Source organism: Lepidochelys olivacea (assembly GCF_965140295.1).
Source record: "Lepidochelys olivacea isolate rLepOli2 genome assembly, chromosome: 8".
Taxonomy (NCBI): domain Eukaryota; kingdom Metazoa; phylum Chordata; order Testudines; family Cheloniidae; genus Lepidochelys; species Lepidochelys olivacea.
The window spans coordinates 48,151,903-48,177,439 of NC_140418.1; positions in this window are offsets into that span (position 1 = coordinate 48,151,903).

Genomic DNA, 25,537 nt, shown 5'->3' on the forward strand with positions numbered 1-25,537 from the left:
AGAAGACAAGGCCATTGCAGAGAGGCTAAATGAATTCTTTGCATCGGTCTTCACTAAAAAGGATGTGGGGGAGATTCCCATACCTGAGCCATTCTTGTTAGGTGACAAATCGGAGGAACTATCCCAGATTGAGGTGTCAGAAGAGGAGGTTTTGAAACAAAGTGATCAATTAAAAAGTAATAAGTCACTAGGATCAGATGGTATTCACCCAAGAGTTCTGAAGGAACTCAAATATGAAATTGCAGAACTAACTTATCACTTAAATCAGCTGCTGTACCAGATGACTGGAGGATGGTCAATGTAATGCCAGCTTTCCTAAAAGGCTCCAGAGTCTAGTCTAGCAATTACAGGCTGACTTCAGTACCAGGAGAATTGGTTGAAACTATAGTAAAGAACAAAGTTATCAGACACATAGATGAACACAATGTGTTGGGGAAGAGTCAACATGGCTTTTGTAAAGGGAAATCATGCCTCACCAATCTATTAGAATTCTTCTAGTGGGTCAACAAACATGTGGACAAGGGGGATCCAATGGATATAGTGTACCTGAACTTTCAGAAAGCCTTTGACAAGGTCCAACACAAAAGGCTCTTAAGTGAACTAAGCAGTCATGGGATCAGAAGGAAGGTCGTCTCCTGGATCAGTAACTTATTAAAAGACAGAAAACAAAGGGTAGGAATAGTCAGTTTTCAGAATGGAGAAAGGTAAATAGCAGGGTCCCCTAGGGGTCTGTACAAGGACCAGTGCTGTTCAACGTATTCATACGTGATCTGGAAAAAGGGATAAACAGTGAGGTGGCAAAGTTTGCAGATGATACTAAATTACTCAAGATAGTTAAGTCCAAAGCAGACTGTGAAGAGTTACAAAGGGATCTCACAAAACTGGGTGACTGAACAACAAAATGGCAGATGAAATTTAAGGTTGATAAATACAAAGTAATGCACATTGGAAAACATAATCCCAACTATACATACAAAGTGATGGGGTCTAAATTAGCTGTTACCTCTCAAGAAAGAGCTATTGGAGTCATTGTGGACAGTTCTCTGAAAATAATATCTGCTCAATGTACAGCAGCAGTAATAAAAAAAGAAGCCATCAATGTTAGGAACCGTTAGAAAACAGATAAATAATAAGACAGAAAATATCGTAATGCCAATGTACAAATCCCTGGTGTGCTTGTACCTTGAATATGGAATGCGGTTCTGGGTGCCCCATCTTAAAAAAAATATTAGAACTGGAACAGATACAGAGAACGGCAACAAAAATGGTTAGGGGTATGGAACAGCTTCCATATGAGGAGAAATTAAAAAGACTGGGACTGTTCAGATTAAAAAAAGAGACGACTGAGGGAGGATATGATAGAGGTCTATAAGATCATGAAAGGTGTGGACAAAGTAAGTGTTGTTTACCCCTTCACATAACAAGAATTAGGGGGCATTCAATGAAGTTAATAGGCAGCAGGTCTGAAAACATCCATAAGGATGTCTTTCTTCATACAACACAGTCAACCTGTGGAAATCATTGCCAGGGGATGCTGTGAAGGCTGAAAGTATAACTGGGTTCAAAAAAGAACTAGATAAGTTCCTGGAGGTTCGGTCCATCAATGACTACTAGCCAGTGTGATCAGGGATGCAACCGCATACTCTGGATGTCTCTAAGCCTCTGACTGCCAAAAGCTAGGACTGGACGACAGGGGCTCGATCACTTGATAATTGCCCTGGTCTATTCTTTCCCTCTGAAGCATCTGGCACTGGCCGTAGTCAGAAGACAGGATACTAGGCTAGATGGATCATTGGTCTCACCCATTATGGCAACTCTTATGAGTCTAAGTGCTGTGTACTAAGCCGAGCAGTGATCTGAGGCAAAACTGGGGTATTCTGTATCTTTGGAAGCAGTGAATACTGTGAGAGTGCAGAGGACCAGGGGCTAGACGCTCCAGGGAGATACTCAGAGGGCTGGAGTGTGCCTTTTGCTAACTGACAGAGTAACAACAGAGCCTGGGTAGGCTGAAAGGGGTTGCTTGTGTTGCCCATGGCAAGAGGAGTTGGAGAGCTGACCCCGTCAGGCCCAGCCAAGGCTTCTTCATACTGAGGTCAGGTGGTCGCAAGGTGCCTCACAGCCCTGGGTACCGTGGGAAGCGTCACAGTGGGGTCATGGGTGCTGGGCCACGGTGCAGATGAGGCACAAGGGGGATGCAGCCTTACTCCCTGGGAGCAGAGGAAGGCATCGATACCACCTTGATGGGTCAGTTATTTGTGAGGGTATATCCTGTTCTTCTTGGGAATCTTGAATGAAGATCACTCATGCTCTAGCCTAACAGGCAGAACCTTCTGAGGCACATCCCCCACTGATGTAAGCCAGCATAGCTTCACTGAAGCTACCAGAGCTCTGCAAACTTATTGCAGCTGGGGAGATGGACTTTTCTCTCTTTTAGAGCTTAGGTTTTTTGGCCCTCCACGTCCTGACCATCACATTCTGTGTCTGGCATTGATTTAACATGTTTATTGTCATGGATGTGATGGTGCATATGCACCACAATGTATGCCAAAGGTACTACTCACTCTACATGAACTATTAACCTTTCACGTGGACTTCATAATCAATGAGTTCATAAACAAAGCTTGCTGACCCATGGCAAAACACATGCCATGCTAACCCAAGCCAGAGCATTTTATACCATTCATTTTGAGCATCTCAGAGAGGGAAGGAAACAGAGACATTCTTAACGTACACATTCTCCTGAACTCCAGTAAGCATGACACAAGAGGCAAGGCCCTGGCCCTGGGAGCCTAGGAAAGTTGCACTAAGGCTGAATAGTTAGAAAAGGCAAGTGCTATGGGATTTAATGCACAGAGCACGCAGATTCATTCTCTGCCAAGTAGTTCTCAGCTCCCTCACTGGCAGTAAAAGTTTGATTAAGCTTTGAAGACTCTTAGTATTGCTGGGTATAATGAATGCTCATGCATTCCTGCATATCTTGCTGAACGCTGCTCTTATTAATTGCATGTGCAGAGCAGTCCTGGACAAGCAGAACTTTATGATCTTTCATTTCAGCATTTCCTAATTTCCTCAAGGCCTGCAGAACCAGCTGCATATCTCCATCACAAAGGCATTGGGAAACAAACTAGCTCTTGCTGATGGGCTAAGTGAGGGCCTGCGAGGATGTTAATGTCATTGCATATTTCCAAGTTTAGCAGTTCTAAAATTCGCTTCACCAGGGATTTCAATGCAACGGTACCCTCAGAAACGTCACTCAGCCAGGGATTTCCCAGCTCCTGAGCTTCTTAAGGCCTCAGCTTTCTCTCTTAGGAAACCAAACCTTTCCTCCCCATTGGTGTACTGCTAGGGAAAAGGAGTGATTGTCTCCCCCAAAGAAGAATTTTTTCTCCAGAAACTTGCCTTATCACTTCTGGTTCTAAATTCTTTTGAGACCTGATCCAATTACCAGTGGAAAGCCAAAGAAAGACTCCTAAAGACTTGAATGGCAGCTGGATTAGATCCTTGGTGAGTTCTCCACTGCACTTGAAAATGCCCTTATCTGGGGAGACAAGGTGGGTGAGGGTAATCTCTTTTATTGGACCAATTTCTGTTGATGAGAGAGACGAGCACCATGGGGCTCGAAAGCTTGTCTCTCTCACCAACAGAAGTTGGTCCAATATAAGATATTACCTCACCCACCTTGTCTCTCTAATTTCCTGGGACCAACATGGTTACCTCTACACTTATCTGTGGAAACAGATACTAGAATGCGACTAAGGAGACCTGGGTTCCACTCCTGGCTTTGCCACAGACTCCTGTGTGTCCATGAGCAAGTAGTTTCATCTCTCTTGGCATCAGTTCCTCAGCCATGCAATGGAACTCTTCAAAACAGGGCCTCTGGCCTACATCCACAACGGTGTCTCCATTGATTACAATGGAAGTTAGAAGCCTAAAGTACCTTCACGGATCTGGGCCTGTGTCTTTCTGAGTGTTTGTACAGCACCTTGGACAAGAGGGTGCTTATCTTGGTTGGGGGCTCAAGGCACTATTATTTGCATTTTAGTAGAGCAGGTCAAGCAAATTTGATGGAAGAGTTTTCTATCAGTAAATGCTGTTTCATCTAAATGTGTCAATTTTGATTAAGTTTGGCAAAAAAAATACCCTCAAAACGATCTGAAGTCAAAATGGCACATTTTATTCCAACTTAATCATTGCTTTGTTTTGATATAATTTTTTAAACTTTTAATTGTATTGTATTATACTATATTTATACAGAAATATATTATGATGTTTGGACATTATCAAATTGAAACATTTCCACATTATGGAACATTTCAATGACGTTGTTTCAGTGTTTCCAAGTCAAAATATTTCACAGCTTCCACTCTGTAAACTATTTTGTAGTGCCCTGGCCATCACCTGCTTCTATTTCCCCTTCACCAGAGCCCCTTGAAGAACTCACAAAGTTTCCCGATGCCTTCTCAGCCCAAAATCCTCAAATTCACTCTTCCTCAAGCTGGTGACAGAGCCTGTCCAAAACACAACTCAAAGAAGTCCCAGACCAAACACAAAGTCTTTCATCAGTCCCAGCTCCATCCAGTCTCCTGTTCTGGGTTTCCCTAGCTCACCACTAAGCTTCTGCCTCTGGAAATCACAGCCACTTTTCTCAACTCCTATCCCTTTCTGCAGCCTTTTATATTTGTATCCTCTGCTTCCTCTCAGCACTGGGGTCACTGCAGGCTCTCCCACCCAAGGGCAAGTCACCCTCTTACATATTTCAAGAATTGTGTCTCCCCGCCCCACATTGGGTTAAAATACAAATTTCAAAGTGTTGAAATTTTACACAGACTGGAAATTCCATTTTCCTACCAGCTCTAACAAATAATATTAAGACAGCCTATTGTTGTGAGATACCCCAAGCAGAAAATTTGGCACGTTCAGGCTTTTCAGATGGTCTAGGAAACATTTGGCTAAGCAGCCAAATCTGGGGTACTTACTTGCCCCAGATGGCACCTTTTCAGCTTTGCCCATCGCTAGTGTAGTTTGAGATTCTAGACATTAAAGATCCCATCTAGTCAATTCCCCGAGACCATTCTGCTCAGCATATGCTCCATGCTTTGTTCTAGCACTGCCTGGCTTTTCACACCAACAGAGAGTGGTTCATGGCAAATTCAATTTTTATCGGGCCATTTAGCATGAAGCTGCTCCTCCACCCTTTTAGAAACAGATGTCAATAGGGAAAGTTGTAATGCCACACAACAGAGCCCAAAGCAATCCAGAGTGTAATATTAATGGCTAGATAGCAGCTCCCTGGAGAACTGAAGGAATCCATAACCCCAGGAAATGCACAAACCTATGAAAAAAATGTATTTACATTTTGGACAAACTGCAGGGAGGACAGCAGCGGCTGCAGCTGCCTCAATCCAGCCTGACTTTGGAAACGGACATGGTGGCAAAAGCACGTGGGGGAAAGGTTTGATCAGAGGCGCATTCCAGAAGGAATGAGAGCACAGGCCGAGCTGCGGCAGCAAAACTTCTGTGACAATTGCATTGCAAACATTCGCAATAGAAGGCTCTGAATGTGAGAGAACAGGCTGGAAAAGAAGGAGGCAGCCCACTGATTGCACAGCAAGGAACCCCTCACTGCTGTGCCTGTACTGAACTTGCACCAAAGGACTGTTATTTCATCACTTAGCAAACTAAGCAACAGCCGGCCTACGGGCAGGGGAGAAGCGAAGCCTCCCTGGAACACTTAGAGTGTTTACACTGCAACTGGGAACATACACCTCAGCTTGGGATAGACACACACGCGAGCTCTGCTCAAGGTAGCATGCTAGCAGTGTGGCATTAGCAGCACAGTGAGCAACAGGGATTAGCCACCTGAGTGCAGAGCCAGAGGGCTGGACTGGATTGTACTCGGGCAGCCAGCCTGTCCTGCAACGGCCACACTGCTGCGTTTAGCGCTCTAGCTTGAGCCAAGCTAGTGTGTGTCTGTCTACCCAGGCTAAGCTGAGACTCACTCCCAACTGCAGTGTAGACGGACCCTTAGGTGCTAGGAGAAGTAGTGTTAATCAAGAAGTCATCCGATCCAGCCTTCAGAGCTGAGGCAGGCCCACGTAAACCTAGACCATCCCTGACAGGTGTTTGTCCAATCTGCTCTTGAAAACCTCTCGCGATGGGGATTCCACAGCCTCCCTTGGAAGCCCGTTTCAGAGCTTAACTCCCCTGAGACAGAAACCTGGTACCTAATATCTAGGGCCCTTGGTTTTCAGTTTTTATTTTATTTAATTTTCCCCAAGAATTTATCAGTGTTTATTACCACAACAACAAAAACAGGTGAAAATCAGTGCAAAAAACTATTAATAATTTTTGTGGGTAAATATCGGGGTTTATTTTGGTGGACAGAAAGACAGGGGGGAAAAGTATTCAGTAGATTAAAGCTTTGAATTCTGTTCATCAGTGTGGTTTGCTGCAGAACTAAAACAACTCAAAACACAATGCCACATCTGAGTTTAAGAAAATAACATATCTCTAATCCCCCAGTAAAACTTTTAATTTGAATAAACAGTTTGCTGTTATAGACTTAGAACTATTAGCCTATAAATATTTACATATAATAATTGGGCAGCGCACACACTCAACTTCATCCTTTTCTCCTGTTTTTAGTATTTTAAAACTTTGGAATACTGCCTTGTGTTCTGAAATGCATTCTGAAACAGATTTTCATTTTCTTCCCATTTTAGTATGTCAAATCTTTAAACCGTTATCTGCTAACAGCTTGAAATGGGTATGTGATGGCGTGAGATTCATCAGTATGTTCAGATGCACACACACTTCAGAGCTTGCATGCGTGTTTATTGTATGAATCTTCTAGACTGATACATAACCTTACTTCAACAGGCAGCTTTGCATATACACATTGACTAATGTATTATCGTAGTACATATATCTCATGCAATGTATTTTATTTTCTTACTAAAATAAGTTATTTTTATATATTTGAATGATACAAAAGTAGGGTGAAAATTGGAAAAAAAATGAATAGTTTTTGTAAAACCTGGGAATTTTTCAGTAAAAATTGGGTTAAACTGAAAATGAAGGGTGTCTTAAATATAAAGGGAAAGGTAACCACCTTTCTGTATACAGTGCTATAAAATCCCTCCTGGCCAGAGGCAAAACCCTTTCACCTGTAAAGGGTTAAGAAGCTCAAGTAACCTGGCTGGCACCTGACCCAAAATGACCAATGAGGGGACAAGATACTTTCAAATCTGGAGGGGGCAGAAAAGGCTTTTGGCTGTCTGTGTGATACCTTTGCTGGGAACAGATCAAGGATGCAACCCTCCAGCTCCTGTAAAGTTAGTAAGTAATCTAGCTAGAAAATGCATTAGGTTTTCTTTGTTTTGGCTTGTGAAATTCGCTGTGCTGGAGGGAATGTGTATTCCTGTTTTGGTGTCTTTTTGTAACTTAAGGTTTTGCCTAGAGGGATTCTCTGTGTTTTGAATTTGATTACCCTGTAAGATTATCTTCCATTCTGATCTTACAGAGTTGTTCTCTTATCTTTTTTTGTTCTTCTAGTAAAGTTCTGTTTTTTAAGACTCTGAGTGGGTTTTTTGGGTCTTAAAATCCAAGGCTGGTTTGTGCTCATCTTGTTTATTCTCAAGCCTCCCCGGGAAAGGGTGTGTGTAAGGCTTGGGGGGATATTTTGGGGGAAGACGTCTCCAAGTGGGCTTTTCCCAGATTCTTTGTTAAATCGCTTGGTGGTGGCGGCGTACCAGGTTTTAACATAAGCTGATAGAAATAAGCTTAGGGGGGCTTTCATGCAGGTCCCCACAGCTGTACCCTAGAGTTCAGAGTGGGGAAGGAACCCTGACAAAGGGGTTTACTAATATCTAACCTGAATCTCCCATGCTGCAGATTAAGCCCATTACTTCTTGTTCCACCTTCAGTGGGCATGGAGAATAATTGATCTCCGCCCTCTTTATAACAGCCCTTCACATATCTGAAGACTCATCAGGTCCCACATCAGTCTTCTTTTCTGCAAGATTAAACATGCCCAATTTTTTTTTTACTTTTCCTCACAGGTGAGGTTTTCTAAACCTTTTATCATTTTGTTGCTCTCCTCTGGACTCTTTCCAATTTGTGCACATTTTTCTAAAGTCTGTGCCCAGAACTGGACACAGTACTGCAACGGAGGCCTCACCAGTGCCAAGTAGAGCAGGACAAATACCTCCCATGTCTTACACACGACACTCTTGTTAATATACCGCAGAATGATGATAGCCTGTTTCGCAACTGCATCACAAGTTGACTTATATTTGTGATCCACTCTCACTTCAGACCCTTTTTAACAGTGCTACCAACTAGCTAGTTGTTTACCATTGTGTAGCTGTGCGTTTGCATTTGTCTGTATTAAATTTCATCTTGTTGAATTCAGACCAATCTTCCAATTTATCAAGGTCCTTTTGAATCCTAATCCTGTCCTCCAAAGTGCTTGTAAACCCACACCTCCTCCCCCAGTATGGTGTCATCCACAAATTTTACAAGCATGCTCCACTCCATTATCCAAGCCATTAATGAAAATATTGACTATTAGCAGACCCAGGACTGACCCCTGCTGGACCCGACTAGATACAGCAAGCCATTGCTAACTACTCTTTAAGTACGGTCTTCCAACCAGTTGTGCATCTGCTCTTTAGTAATTTCATGTAGACCACATTTCCCTAGTTGACTTAGGAGGATGCCATGTGGGACTGTCAAAAGCCTTAATAAAAATCAAGATATCCCATCTGTTCCTTCCCCCATCCGTTAATGCTCTTGCCTAGAGAACTAGGAGGTGCTGACTTTGGGATGAGATGAAAAGCTAAGGAGCAGGATCACCTATTGCTAGCAAGGATCAGCTGTTTGTTTTGGAAGAGAAGTGGTAGGTATGGAATACTGGTGTGCCCTCTGCCTTAAATCTACTACTCGTGGAGCTGAATGAGCAACATCTACCTCCAAAAAGTACAGCAAGGGCAAGGACAGCTGAAAGGCCAGGATGTCAACAACTCCGCTCTTCTGGCCCAAGGAACTCTCAACAGAGCTCATCTGTGCAGGAGACAGAGCTTTCTCAGGGACTGGCCCCACCCTGTGGAATGAACTCCCCCAGAAGCTAAGGACTATCACAAACCTCCCCACCTTCTGCTCCAAATGCCATGTACATTTCTTTGACTGTGATTTCTCTAGCTAATACATAGCAACAGGCATATTTAAAAACCACCACCCAAAGGCAAACACCCACTCTTACCCTCAAAATAAACCTACCAAAACAAGACACTCCACGACACACACTACTCTCCCTAGAGAGAGAATGAGAGAACAGGCACATGACAGACGTCAGGTAACGTTGTTTAATGCACAGCTGGAAGGCGCTTAGTTACTACAGTGATAAGCATGGTATAAGAACCTATAGAGAATAAAAGAAGACACTAAGTGGTCTCCTTTCTCTCCATGGAACTTCCACACCATATAATAGGCCATCTCCCACTCTCTGGGCAGTCCTGGGTTAGTCACACCTAGAACCACAGTCAGTGGTGTTCAGCTCCCTTGCAGTGCTGGCAGGAGGGAGGGTCGCTGGGTGGGAGCTATATTTGAAGGCCACATTTAGGGAGAAATGGGCAAGGGGTGGGGCTCTTGGCTTTGGAGACCAGGTTTCACCTGGGAAGTGATTGGTGAGCTTCATCCATAGTCCCGGTGCTCTATGGTTGCCAGTCATGTGTTAGGGGGCATCCCTTATTTAAATAAAAAGATTCCCTGCCCCATACTAAGTCAGTACAGAGCTCCTGTTAGCCCAGATTTCACCCCGGAGTGCAGTGCTGCCAGTGTCACTCCAGCACCTGAAACCCAGGAGTGATGCTCCGGCACTTCACTTTGCAGAGCCCTGCCAGTTGGCAACTTGCCCCGGTGCACAGGGCTACAGTGCCACTCAAATCTAGCCTAGCTGCCCCCCATTCCTAGATAGGGTTGCCAACTTTCTAACTGCACAAAACCACACACCTTTGCCCCACCCCTTACCAAGGCCCTGCCCCCACTGACTCCAGCCCCCCTCCCTCCATCGCTCGCTGTACCCCACCCTCACTCATTTCACTGTGCTGGGGCAGGGGGCTGTGGTGTAGGAGAGGGTGAGGGTTCCAGCTGTGGGTGTGGGCTCTGGGGTGAGGCTGGGGATGGGGAGTTTTGGGGTGAAGGAGAGGGCTCCAGGCTGGGACCAAGGGGTTTGGAATGCAGGAGTGAGTTCAGGTCTGGGGCAGGTGTGTGGGAGGGGGTATGGGCTCTGCCTCAGGATGTGGGCTCTGGGGTAGGGCTGGGGATGAGGGGTTTGGGTGCAGGAGGGGGCTCCGGGCTGGGGCCAAGTAGTTTGGAGTGCGAGAGGGGGATCAGGAGGTATGGGGTTGGGATGCATGAAAGGTGCAGGCTCTGAGAGGGAGTTAGGGTGTGGAAGGGGATTCCGACCTGGGGCAGCGGGTTCGGGATGTGGGCTCTGTCCGGACGGCACTTACTTCAGGTGGCTCCCACTTGGCAGCACAACGGGGCTAAGGCAGACTCCATGCCTGCCCTGGCTCTGCACTGCTCCCGGAAGAGGCCGGCATGTCCGGCCCCTAGGCGGAGGCGCAGCAGCCGGCTCTACATGGTGCTTCACCGCCCTTGCCTGCAGGCACCACCCTTGCAGCTCCCATTGGCTCAGGGCGGAGGCAGCCCTACCTGCCCTGGCTCCACGCTGCTCCTGGAAGAGGCTGGTAATGCCATCTCCACTTCTTTCTTGCCATTTCCCTATTTGGGGTCAGTGACTTTTTTAACCTTCTTCCAAAACTCATGATTGAACACCTAGCTGTTGTGCAAATTGGTCTGTCTGAGGCCTACTGATATCCAGGCCGCGTATTGAGTCTTTGGTCTCCCCCTTGTTCATCTTCCATCTACGATCATTAGAGGTGTTATCCTACCACTAGAACTCTTGGGTATCCATGAGACATGTCCATACCAATGTAGCCTCATCTCCCTCAACTTGTCTTCAACTGGGGGAAACCCGCACTAGGCCCAGCACAACCTCACTGCATTTCCTATCCCAGAGCATCCAGCCATTTCATCATCTCAACATCTTCATTTCCATGGTGGAGAGCATTACTGATTTCCCTTCCTGTGGCTGTCCTGCTGAGATCAGACTGCATTGTACTAGAAGCTGTATGTACACCTCATGAGACAGTCCCTGCCCCAAATAACTTAGGCACCCAAATACTCAAAAGTTTGGCCCTATATCCCTTGGATTTCTATGGGAATTAGCCACCTAACTACCATTTAAAGTTAGTTCTTAAAGTCTACATAGACAAGAGAAAGAGGCATGAAGTGACTTGCCCAGCAGATTAGTAGTAGAGCTCAGAATAGAACCCAGTGCTCCACCCACTAAACCCCGCAGGCTCTCAGATGCTACCTCTCCCACCACTACCACCTCCAGGAGCGGTGTAAATTCCCTAAAAGCGCCGGGGGGGGGCACCAGTGCCCAAACTATGACCCCGACCCCTGCACCGCCCATTCTCCCTGAGGCCCCATGGAAAAGGGAGTGCATCTCCCCTCCCCAATTCCCATCCTTCTAATTTATGAGTGGCACAGGCAGAATGTGTAAAACAAGCAAATTCAATCAGTGCAGTTGACGTTCATGGCTAGTAACAGTCTTACAGTTTAAGTGAGTGGCATTCACATAACTTAGTTGTTAGACACTTCATTTGGGCGAATCTGAGTGTTAGGGTTTCTAACTAAAACTAGGCACTCCTTCATCCAGAGTACACGGTTTGTCTGGTGTAGACAAACCCTTACAATCTTTCTCACTACCGATACTCCCAAATCCCAGGCCTCGAGCTGTGTTCAGGGCCCGTTGCTGAAAGCACAGTCTCAGTGACACTAACCAACCATTTTCTCAAAAACTGTCAAAGGGCAGGGGAAGACCCTATAGAGCTATTGGGTATAGCTTTCTTCTGGGGGCAGTGCAAAGCCATGCTGCCTCCTGGTGGCTCTGAAAGAGGTTGTGCCACAAAAAGGCATGATTCTCCTCCAAGAAGTTCGGCAAGCAGGGGAGTATACCCCTGAGACCCCACTGTTAAGATTGTGCAGCATGCTGCTTTCTTTATGCCAGGCCAGCTGGTGACATAGACCCATAGACCATAGGTTTCCTCCCTGACTCTGACTGGTCCTGAACTTTCCTAGCTAGTTACTTGTAGATATAGGTGCTGACTTCCTCTCTACCCAGGGGGTGCTCAACCGCCCCTCCACCCCAGGCCCTGCCCACACTCCACCCCTTCCCCCAAGCCCGCACGCCTGCCTGCCCTGCCCTGCCCCACCTCTTCCCTGCCTCTTTCCACCCCTCCCTGGAGCACGCCCTGTCCCTGCTCCTCCCACTCCCTCCCAGCGCCTCCTGCATGCCAAGGACCAGCTGATCTGCAGCGGGCGGGAGGCACTGAGAGGGAGGGGGAGAAATTGATCAGCAGGGCTGCCGGTGTGGGGGAGGTGCTGGGGGGTGGGGTAAGCTGGCTGCCAGGGGGTGCTATGCACCCAATAATTTTTTTCTGTGGGTGCTCCAGCCCTGGAGCACCCATAGAGTCAGCACCAATGCTGATAGAGTCACTCCCATAGCAGTGAAACAAGGTGGCTCTCCTTACATCGGCTCCCCTGTACTCATTCAAGATCTCATAACACTTTTTGGAATAGCAATGTTATTTTTTTTATTATCATTTTGTGATGGAATGCACCCCTGTAGTCACACCCTACACACAACTGTAATAATCTTTGCCCAAAATATGCCTTAGGAGATATCATGTGAAAACTAATAACTCACTGGTCAATAATATCATGAAGACGTGCCTGTAGCAACATTATATGTAAAGTTATGAATTTCCCCTAAGTAATGTTGGTAGCACATGTTCAAACCCATGCACCCCGATTAGGCAGGACTGATCAAGCAGGTCTTAAACAAAGGAATGTGTGTTTACCTCAATTTACATCTAAGCTGTAAACTGGGTTCTCAGACAGGGAGAAGGGGAAGACAAGAGACAAGCAAAATCTGCATTTCAGCAAACAGAAGTGAGAAGTTTCAGAGTAGCAGCCGTGTTAGTCTGTATCCGCAAAAAGAAAAGGAGTACTTGTGGCACCTTAGAGACTCACAAATTTATTTGAGCATAAGCTTTCGTTCAAATAAATTTGTTAGTCTCTAAGGTGCCACAGGTACTCCTTTTCTAGAAGTGAGAAGAAACAACAGGCAACTTCTTTCACCACCAGACACCTTCTTTACTGTTTAAATTAACTTTAACTCAGGGTAGCCCTCAGGAAAATACACTTCAAAGGATGACTGAACTGTAAAAGTGAGTGTCAAGGTTCCTCCCCCACTCTGAGCTCTAGGGTACAGATGTGGGGACCTGCATGAAAAAAACCTCCTAAGCTTCTCTTTACCAGCTTAGGTCAAAACTTCCCCAAGGTACAAAATATTCCCCCCGTTGTCCTTGGACTGGCCGCTACCACCACCAAACTAATACTGGTTACTGGGGAAGAGCTGTTTGGACGCGTCCTTCCCCCCAAAATACTTCCCAAAACCTTGCACCCCACTTCCTGGACAAGGTTTGGTAAAAAGCCTCACCAATTTGCCTAGGTGACTACAGACCCAGACCCTTGGATCTTAAGAACAATGAACAATCCTCCCAACACTTGCACCCCCCCCTTTCCTGGGAAATGTGGGATAAAAAGCCTCACCAATTTGCATAGGTGACCACAGACCCAAACCCTTGGATCTGAGAACAATGAAAAAGCATTCAGTGTTTTACAAGAAGACTTTTAATAAAAAATAGAAGTAAATAGAAATAAAGAAATCCCCCCTGTAAAATCAGGATGGTAGATATCTTACAGGGTAATTAGATTCAAAAACATAGAGAACCCCTCTAGGCAAAACCTTAAGTTACAAAAAAGATACACAGACAGAAATAGTTATTCTATTCAGCACAATTCTTTTCTCAGCCATTTAAAGAAATCATAATCTAACACATACCTAGCTAGATTACTTACTAAAAGTTCTAAGACTCCATTCCTGTTCTGTCCCTGGCAAGAGCAGCATACAGACAGACCCAGACCCTTTGTTTCTCTCCCTCCTCCCAGCTTTTGAAAGTATCTTGTCTCCTCATTGGTCATTTTGGTCAGGTGCCAGCGAGGTTACCTTTAGCTTCTTAACCCTTTACAGGTGAGAGGAGCTTTCCCCTGGCCAGGAGGGATTTCAAAGGGGTTTACCCTTCCCTTTATATTTATGACAGTGAGGGCCAAAAATACCTCAAGTTCTCTCTCCCTATAACTCTCTCTTTTTCACCTAAGGAAAAAAAACTGCATTTGAACGTTGGGAGTAGATCTTGGCCTGACAGTTTGGTCGGCAATGTTACTGGAAACATGTGGGTAGGGACTTCACTGTGAACCCAGTCTAATTTGTTAAGTTTAGTACTAGGAAGTGTTTTATCTTTATTTTCTCTTGTAACCATTTCTGACTTGAATGCCTTATACCTGTACTCACTTAAAACCTATCTCTTTGTAGTTAAAATAAACTTGTTTTATTCTTTAATGAAAACTAATCCAGTATTGTGAATTGTTTGGTTAACTCCATTTAAGGGAGCAGACTGTTGTATATTGATTCCCTTAGAGGGACAATGGATCTAGTATATCTGGACTATCCAGGAGAGGGCCGGACAGTGTAGAATATGTTCTTTTGGGAAAATCCAGGACTGAGAGTGCATTTGGGTCACCCTACAAGTAATAACCAAGGCTGCTGGAAGCCAGAACATGGCTGGTGTTTGCTGACAGGCTTGTTTGTTACACACCAAAGGTTTCTGCTCACTATACTACTACCTGACATCCCGGAGCATTGAGTAACCCCCCACCTCCAGGCGTTCCGCTCGTGTTGTGGGACCCGCAGACGGCTGACACGAGTTGTCTGTGATTCCCTCAAGATAAAGCTTAGTGAAGTGTTCACATAGAGCTCACAACCCACCCCAAATCAGGGAGGCTTCCAGGTTCTGATCTGAATTCAAGCATTAGTCTAGGACAGTCTCACCTCTCACTTATAGAGATCTCTCCAGGACACCAGAGCTCTCCCACGCCCACCCCCCACCCGTATTTTTGGGGCTCAAGTGCTCTAGATTCTATAGGAAGACATCAGATAGGACAGAAGAGGATCTGTGGGTTATAGTGGATCACCCTTGGTTTACACGTCACTCTACGTCACCATCCTCATCTATGGTCATGAACTTTGGGTAATGACCAAAAGGATGAGATCGCAGGTACAAGGGCAGAAATTAGGTTTCTCCGCAGGGTGGCTGGGCTTACTCTATGAGACAGGGTGAGGAGCTCAGCTGTTCGGGAGGGCCTTGGAATAGAGCCACTTCTTCTCCAGATCGAGAGGAGCTAGGTGAGGTGGTTCGGGGCACCTGATAAGGATGCCCCTTGGGACACTTCCATTGGAACTCTGCCAGGCATGTCCCACTGGGCAGAGGCCCCGAGGCCGACCCGCGACATACTGGAGGGATTATATCTCCCAACTGGTCTGGGAATGCTGCAGAATCCTCCAGGAGGAGCTGGAACCTGCTGCAGAGGAAAAGGAGGTCTTGTCCTCCCTACTCTCCATGCTGCCACCATGACCCTCACTAGGAAAAGTGGCAGAAAGAAAGAAAGACGACAAATTGAATATGTGTTGACAATGGACAAACCAAGGGAAAGTCATGCCTGACTAATCTAATTGCCTTCTATGATGAGATAACTGGTTCTGTGGATGAAGGGAAAGCAGTGGACGTGTTATTCCTCGACTTTAGCAAAGCATTTGACACGGTCTCCCACAGTATTCTTGTCAGCAAGTTAAAGAAGTATGGGCTGGATGGATGCACTACAAGGTGGGTAGAAAGTTGGCTAGATTGTCGGGCTCAATGGGTAGTGATCAATGGCTCCATGTCTAGTTGGCAGCTGGTATCTAGCGGAGTGCCCCAAGGGTCGGTCCTGGGGCCGGTTTTGTTCAATATCTTCATTAATGATCTGGAGGATGGTGTGGATTGCACCCTCAGCAAGTTTGTGGATGACACTAAACTGGGAGGAGTGGTAGATAAGCTGGAGGGTAGGGCTAGGATACAGAGGGACCTAGACAAATTGGAGGATTGGGCCAAAAGAAATCTGATGAGGTTCAACAAGGACAAGTGCAGAGTCCTGCACTTAGGACGGAAGAATCCCATGCACTGCTACAGACTAGGGACCGAATGGCTAGGCAGCAGTTCTGCAGAGAAGGACCTAGGGGTGACAGTGGACGAGAAGCTGAATATGAGTCAACAGTGTGCCCTTGTTGCCAAGAAGGCCAATGGCATTTTAGGGTGTATAAGTAGGGGCATTGCCAGCAGATCGAGGGACGTGATCATTCCCCTCTATTCGACATTGGTGAGGCCACATCTGGAGTAGTGTCCAGTTTTGGGCCCCACACTACAATAAGGATGTGGAAAAATTGGAGAGAGTCCAGCGCAGGGCAACAAAAATGATTAGGGGACTGGAACACATGAGTTATGAGGAGAGGCTGAGGGAACTGGGATTGTTTAGTCTACGGAAGAGAAGAATGAGGGGGGATTTGATAGCTGCTTTTAACTACCTAAAAGGTGGATCTAGACTATTCTCAGTGATAGCAGATGACAGGACAAGGAGTAATGATCTCAAGTTGCAGTGGAGGAGGTTTAGGTTGGATATTAGGAAAAACTTTTTCACTAGGAGGGTGATGAAACACTGGAATGCGTTAGCTAGGGAGGTGGTGGAATCCCCTTCCTTAGAAGTTTTTAAGGTCAGGCTTGACAAAGCCCTGGCTGGGATGATTTAGTTGGGATTGGTCCTGCTCTGGGCAGGGGGTTGGACTAGATGGCCTCCAGAGGTCCCTTCCAACTCTGTTATTCTATGATTCTATGAATGTGATGTAGTTGGGAAAAAGGCAAGTGTCACTTTGGGATGTGTTAACAGCAGTATCGTATGTAAGACACAAAAGGTAAATGTCCTGCTCTACTTTGCTCTTATAATGCCTCAGCTGGAGTACTGTGTCCAATTCTGGAGCCGTCCTTGAGGAAAGAGGTGGAGAAATTGGAGAGGGTCCAGCGGAGAGCAACAAAAATCATAAAAGGTTTAGAAAACCTGGTCTCTGAGGAAAGGTTAAAAAACTTGGCATGTTTAGTCTTGAGAACAGAAGACTGAGGGGGACCTGATAATCTTCAAATATCTGAAGGGCTGTTATAAAGAGGATGCTGATCAATTGTTCTTCATGTCTACCAAGGGTAGGGCAATGAGTAATAGTTTTAATCAGCAGCAAGGGAGATTTAGGTTGGACATTAGGAGGCTTGGAAGGATTCGATTTTTATTTGTAGATGTCAGTAAGTGTCGATTTCACCCACCTCCCACACTCACAGATGAAAAAATATTTCCATTGATAATAACAGAAATTTCCAAATAGCCATGGTAAGAAAAATGCTGCTTGAGAACTTAGAGTTTGATTTAAGGATATCTATTTTGTATATTTTGACATGTGATGTTGATAGTTTAATTTTTTAAATCTCAGTGTCTACAGTCAAATAATTGTCTGACCCCCCCCACCCATTGTATGACTCCCCCATAATTTCCCACAACCATGAAAATTTGAACAGATAAAAATAGAAAAAAATGCTTAAAAATAACCACTGATATTATCAGCACAATTATAAAAAAAAATCTAGTTCTGCCAATCCTAGATATTAGGAAAAAACCTATCCTTATAGTTGGAAAGTTAAGTCCTAAAATAGGTTACTGGGGAGGTTGTGGAATGCCAATCACTGGTGGTTTCTAGGAACAGGTTAGACAAATACCTGTCAGGGATGGTCTAGATATATTTATTCCTATCTCAGTCGTTCCCTGGAGGGATGGACACTAGGTGACCTCTTGAGGTCCCTTCCAGCATTACATTTATATGATCTCTCTCTCTCCTAATGTTGAGCAAGATCACCCAGGGGGTCACGAGGTGGTCTCATTCTCCAAAGGACTGTGGGAGCTGCTGCTGCAACAGCTGTGTTACTGAATACGAATAGGTAGCTCCCCAGAATCCTTTGTGCAACTGTGAACTCCCTGGGGTTCCCCAGTAACCACATGTCAGTGAACATTATGGTGACATCCCAATCAATGCATGGTTGCCCCGTGGTCAGTTACACAGCCACTGTAACAGGAAAGCCACTGTCCTAATGGGATCAGGAGAGGCAGTGGCTCTGACTGGCAGCTCCTGAAGTGTTGGCTAACAGAAAGAGAGCAGTGCAGAGGATCACTTGGTTACCAGGACAGTAAGTTATCTAATAATGATGTGTGTGGTGGGGTCAGAGGCCTGGGAGGACAGAGGTGGTGGGGGAAGTGGCACAGGTCAACAGAGGTTCAAGTTTTAGGTGATCCCAAGTCTCCATGACAAACAGCCAGAGTCAATCCCTGTGTTATCTGATGGAGTCCATGGAACTGACTCTCTTCTTATACCAGATCTGGGCTAACCTCATTGACGTGAATGGCATTACATCAGAGTTACTTGGTGTAACTGACATCTGAATGAGGCTCGATCTTGCTATTACTGGTAGTCAAGATTGTTTTTTCCTAGAAAAAATTTGAAAATGAGAAGTTTTTTATGTGCACTAACATTTTTCAGAAAGAAAAAAGAAAAGAAAAATCCAACCAGTTCTAATAGCCAGATTGATGTGGATCTCAACTGTAGTTATACTGGTGGTACTCTGCTAGAATTACATTGAAGTCAATGAAGTGTCATTTTTTGGCGGGAAGTTTGACACAAAAAAAGCTTTTCACTGACAATTTCTGTACACAAAAAAGTGTAGTTTTGTTGAAAACAACCCAGAAAATTAGAGTGTTTCCATTTTAAAATGAAAACTTTGGGTTATAGGATGCTAAAAATGGAAAACAAAATTTTGAAATTCAGTTTTCAAATATTTAAGTTGAAAATGAGATCTTCATACAAATTGTTTGATAAAACACCAATTTTCTATCAAAAATGTCATCTGAAATATTTCAAGCATCTCTAGTCTCTCTATATCTTGGGTATTTTGTAAGTGCTTGCAACAGTGCTCTGTAAGCACTGATTCATTTTTGTCAAACGCATAGCTCTTCCATATGGCCTTATTTACAGGTTTCCTGTAGTATTCTTTACATTGACATATAAAGTTAAAAAATTTAGCAGAGCAACATTCCCCTAGATGATTTCAAGAGGGAGGCCTTGCCTATGATCCACATTACGCCAATCGAGAATTTTTCCATCAAAAATTTAGGCAAAATAAAAAATATTTTTGAAAATTTTCAAGTTTTCCTCAAAGCTAATTTTAAAAAGTTTTATTTTGAATAGAAAAGAGAATTTTGTAGGGAAAAAAAAGAATAGTGGGAAGGAAACAGCTCCCCCCAGAAAACTGAACATTTTTTAATTCAATTAGATTCAAACTGAAAAGAAAATTAAGTTTGTTTTGATGACAAAAATGAATGTTTCTGGGGTAAATACCATTTTCCCCACCAACCATAGCTCCAACTCTGTTGCTGATAAAAAGCTTTTTGATGAGACAACAATTGGCTGCCATCTTGGATTTGAAGCATGCAACCCCAGAGCAATCTTTCAAATGAATAAAGAATAGTTTTCCTGGTAACAAGGGTCCAGATCCTCAAAGATACTTTGAAGTTAATTGGAGGTAGATGCCCAAATACCTTTGAGGATCTGGGTCAAGATCCCTAGATCTGTTTAGATCTCACCTCTGTCTCTCTGCAGTATCCCCATTCTCCTTTAGGCCAGGCTACATGAGTCCCAGCAGGGCCGGATTTAGGGGCAGGCGACCCAGGTGACTGCCTGGGGTACCTAGCTTGGGGGGCCCAGGCTCGGGCTGTTATTGTTATTAGTGACAAAAGGGAAAATAGAATGTTTGAAAGTAAAATGTTTCAGGTATTCTGTATGTGGATTCATTTTTCACTAACCTCCTAGAATGTTCTTTGTAGAATCACGTGGAACCTTCCACACTGTCTGAGAACTACATTTTCCTCGAACCGTCTAAAATGTTGTCAGCCATGCCCTTGCAGGTATATAAAGAGCAGGGCATCACCAGTGAGATATAAGAACTAGCTGAAGTGAAGTGAGAACCCAGCTGTGATACTGTGAACATTGTTTTATTGTGTAATTGTGAAAGTGTACTTGTGTTTTAAGACTTGAAGAGTGTAAGTTGTGACTAATAAGGGACATATTTAATGAGACAGCTGGCCATTTTATGGCCTATTCCAAATGGATGGAAGCCGAATCCAGGCTCAAGCTAAATAAATGCATAGATGTAGAAAACCAGTGCATTTTTAATAGAGAAACCCAACACTGGAGGAATGTGCTCCAGCGTCTGATCTCAATTACCCTCTTTCTTGCAAAGAATAATTTGACTTTCCCAGGCTCGTTAGATAAGTTGTTCACTGAACATAATGGTAATTTCCTCGGTTTGGTAGAGCTCCTTGGGAAATACGACGATGCCATGTGTGAACACCTACGTTGAATAGTTCGTAAAGAAGCTATGGACCATTACTGCAGCAAAACAATTCAAAAGGAATTGATTGACCTTATGGCAAAGACAGTGCTTGATAACATATTGATATGGCTCTGCAAAGCAAAGTACTACACCGTAATAATGGACTGCACTCCCGACATTAGTCACAGTGAAAAGATGTCATTTACAGTGAGATTTGTTGATGACAGGGATGGCTGTTTCCAAGTAAAGGAACACTTTATCTGCTTCCGGTCTATGGATGACACTACTGGGAAAGGCCTAATAGAACTGTTCATGAACACTTTGAATGAGAATAAGATAAAACTTCAGGACTGCCACAGCCAAGGCTACCACAATGGTGCGAACATGAAGGGAAAAAACAGTGATGTCCAGGCAAGGATCCTTGAACTGAATCCAAAAGCTTTCTTCATGCCTTGTGGTTGCCATTCCCTCTACCTGGTTGTGTCAGATGCAGTGTCATCTTCTTTAGATTCAGTATTTCTCTTTGGAGTACTGCAAAGGATATACATCCTGTTTTCAGCATCAACTATCAGCTGAAAGATCTTCATGGACAATGTTACAAATCTGACCATGAAGCCGCTAAGTGACACTCGCTGGGAGAGCCACACTGACAGCATAAGGCCAGTAAAGTATCAAGTGACTGAAGTTTACAATGCCCTGATGGAACTGGTGCAGTCAAGTAAACCCAAGGCTGGAATCTGACATAAGGCACAAAGACTGGAAAAGCAGATCACTGACTTCAAATTTCTGGTCTCAATTTTGGTTTGGCATTATATCCTGTTCCAAGTAAATGTTGTAAACAAACTCAGTCGATGGACATCATGACCACTATTACTTTGATGAGAAGCTGCCTTGATTTCTTTGTGGCCTACAGGAACAACGGATTTGTAGATGCCATCACTGCTGCCAAAGAAATGGAGGAAAACTCAGGAGTTGAGCCTGTCCTCAAGGAAACTCTTATTCAGAAGAAGAGACAGTTTGGTTATGAGAGCAGAGATGAGGTGATGGGAAGCTTGGAATTAAAATTCAAGAGGGAGTTTTTTTACTCGCTCATTGACACTGCTCGAGTGTTCACTGAAGAAAGGTTCAGACAAATGAAGAATCATGAAAAGACCCAGGGGGCTTTGTATGACCTTAGTAAGCTGCAGGCGGCCAGGAAAACACATTGAATAATTGTACGGACCTTCACCATGGTGACACATGGTGAATGTTCAGACGTCAATGATAAAGACCTCTATGTCAAATTGGACAAAATCTGTCACATTTTGCAACATGGGAAGCACTCTCCACTCTGAGTTCCACTCCACTCCGAGTTCTCCAATTCATTCATGGTGCAGAGCTGAAGGACACTTTTCCTAATGTGTGGATGCTTTGAGGAGTCTGCTCATGCTGCCGGTCACAGTCGTGAGTGGGGAGCACAGCTTTTCAAATCTCAGGCTCATTAAAACATATCTTTGATCAACAATGGCTGATGAGAGACTGATATTGCTTACTATTTTATCACTTGAAAATGCCATTGGCCAGTCTTTGGATCTCTCTGACACTGTGCTTCAGTTCAGGAGGACAGAGGCAAGAAAAGTGACCTTTTGAACTAAAGGACTAGGGTTAACATTCTAAGGCTGTCACTTACTGTAAGACTATTTAATACTGGTCCACCCAATGTTGGTGCACAGTTCAGTTTCTTGATATTAGTACATTTCAGTTATTCTTAAAATTAAAAAGTTTCTATCAGCTTAGAGGAAACATATTTTTATTTTCTTATCTATGGCATGAATAAATACAGATTTGAAGATCCTAGTGTGCACATTTATTTTTTATATGACAGGGATAAATCCTGCATGCAAATCATGTAGGAAATGGGCTACAAATGCAATACAAAATAAGGTGTTCAAAAGTTTAACAAGTGGAGGGGGACACCGAAGACACACACCCTTGCCTGGAGCACTATTTGGTCTAGGGCCGGCCCTGGGTCCCAGCATGCCTGAACTCTCTTCTCCCCCCAGGTTGGCAGTGGAATGTTCTACCACTTCAATACTGGCCAACCCAATTAGCAACCCAGGAAACAGGGTGGGAGGGATAGCTCAGTGGTTTGAGTATCGGCCTGCTAACCCCAGGGTTGTGAGTTCAATCTTTAAGGGGGCTGTTTAGGGATCTGGGGCAAAAATAAGGGATGGTACTTGGTTCTGCTGTGAAGGCAGGGGATTGGACTCAATGACCTTTCAAGATCTCTTCTGGTTCTATGAGATAGGTATATCTCCATATTAAGTTATTGCCTCAGGGAAAACTCTAATCTCAGGACTCAACAGGCAGCTGTGAAGGCAGCCGGTCTGTGTGCTGCTTCTCAAAGCAAAAGGAAGAGAGCTGGAAAGATGGAAGGCAGTTTTTCTGCCAGGAGATTGTGTTGAGGTGCAGGGAGTTACAATTAATTCAGGGAGAATTGTAGATTATCTCCATTTTATACCTCCTGGATATAAAAATAAATAAGTGATCATTGGTTCTGCTGTTCAAACTTCTAGACAAGGCAAGAGATGGCTACACTTTCCACCCCACAGCTGCATTTGATCTAAGAGGTTTTTAAAAAAAGAAAATATTCTCCCTGCAACACAGTGCTGCATCTAAATGAAATTCCCTTCTATAGGGTCTCCACAACTCAGTTTTCCATGTGCTAACATATGCTGGATTTCTATTGCTCTCTTTCCTTCTTTAGCATCTACCCACCCCAGCTGAGATCGGGTCCCCCTTGTGATAGGTACTGTACAGACACATAGCAAGAGGCAGTCCTTGCTTCAAAGAATTTACAAGCAAAATAGCTAAAGGAAGCATCATTATTCCCATGGAGAGGTCACCAAGGAAATCTGCATGAGAATAAGGAATTGAACCCAGCCTGCCTGACAGCCAAGAGTGCTTCAACCACAAGGCCATGCTTCCCTCTTGGAGGTCTACACACACAGGAACATATCACCTTCCTCTTCAGTCACCTCCACTTATTCACCCCTTCCAGGATCCTGCTCGGAATTTCCCTCCTTGTTTTCAAAGCATATTAAGGACTTTTCCCAGGTATTCTTGCAGGGCTTTGTCCCTGCTCTCAACGCCACGCATTTAGCATTGGCTTTCTCGCTGTCCCTTGATGCAGGCTGGTCCTTGTCAGTATGAGAACTGTCTCTGAAGTTTACAGAATAGCATTTCAGTAGCACACTCTTATTTCAGTCTAATCTGAAAGCATCTATTTTCTTCCTTCCCTTTAACTCTAAGTTTCTCTTATTATTCTAGGAAGTATTTTGGGGATTCCTATGAAAGAGGTATAGAAAATAAAGTTGCACTGAACACAAACTGCTCCCAAAAGCTATGAGCCAATTGCAGCTACTGTGAAGAAAGGGGGCAGGGGTGGTAAAAAGGAGCTTTTTAGCAATGGAGCCAGAAGAAATTCCATTAATGTAAATATTGTACAGCAGACCTCATTCATTTCATTGCACATTAGCTTCAGGGGAGTATCCAAAAGACTTGGAGGTTTCCCTCTGTTCAAATCAACTTCCAAAAGCGTGTGCATCCATAGGTTAGCCAAACTTTTAATATCTTAGGTCTGCCGAGAATAGGCTATTTCAGGAGATTTTGAGTTTTGTGCTTTTGGATGGGCCAGAAGAGGAACACAGGAATTGTCATCCTGATTGGATCAGTAGCCAATTCAGGTTGGTAGCCTGTCTTCAGCCAGGGAGGTTTCCAGCTGGGGAAGTTTCCTTCCAACCTCTATCATCTAGCAGTTGGTTTTTGCCCTGAAGTATGAGGGTAACAGTGGATTTCTCATTGTGCATGATTCTTCTCTGACCTACTCATGTTTTATACTGAGTTCAGTGCATTTATTCCTGGTTTACATTGGCAATGTGGGAGGAAAATCAGATTCATTATCCTTACAAAAGTCTAATCCTTGTTTTGAATACTAAGCTCTTGGATCAATGAACTTCACAGGTTCGATATGCATTGTGCAAAAAAAAAAAAAAAAATTCCTTACCCCAGTTTTAAGTATTTTACCTTTTAAACTCTGTTGCAACCCCCGGTTCTTATGTAATGAGAGAGAGAGAGAGAGAGAGAAAGTTGGGAGCTCCTGATTTACCTACTCTGTTCCATTCATTAATCTGTGTAGCTCTGTCATGTCCCCTTTCATTCATCTCCACTCTAAATTACACTCTTCTAACCTTTTCAGTCTCTCTTCTTTCCAGGCTTCTAATCATTTTCATTGCCCATCTCTGCACCCTTTCAATTGCTGTTCTATCTCCTGGAGACGATGTGACTAGAAAAGAACACAGTATTCCAGGTGATGCCTTCTCATTGATTTATAGAATGGCATTATAATGTTATTAGGCTTGGAAGGATTAGATTTTTATTGGTAAATGTCAGTAAGTGTTGATTTCACTGTACGCACACACAGGGACAAAAAAAGATTTCCATTGATAACTGAAATTTACAGATAGGTAAAGTAAGACAAACACTACTTGAGAACTTAGCATTTGGTTTAAGGATATTTACTTTGTATAATTTACATGTGATGTTGACAATGTGTGTTTTAATGGTTATAAAGCTTTAACTTTTTGAAACTTAACAGCGACTGTCTTTAAATAAAAGGAGTACTTGTGGCACCTTAGAGACTAACCAATTTATTAGAGCATGAGCTTTCGTGAGCTACAGCTCACTTCCTCAGATGTATATCGTGGAAACTGCAGCAGGTTTTATATATACACAGAGAATATGAAACAATACCTCCTCCCACCCCACTGTCCTGCTGGTAATAGCTTATCTAAAGTGATCATCAGGTGGGCCATTTCCAGCACAAATCCAGGTTTTCTCACCCTCCACCCCCCCACACAAATTCACTCTCCTGCTGGTAAAAAATCCATTACACTCTACATACCACACAGACTATGCTGACAGCTTGTGCCACACGCTCTCAAAGAAAC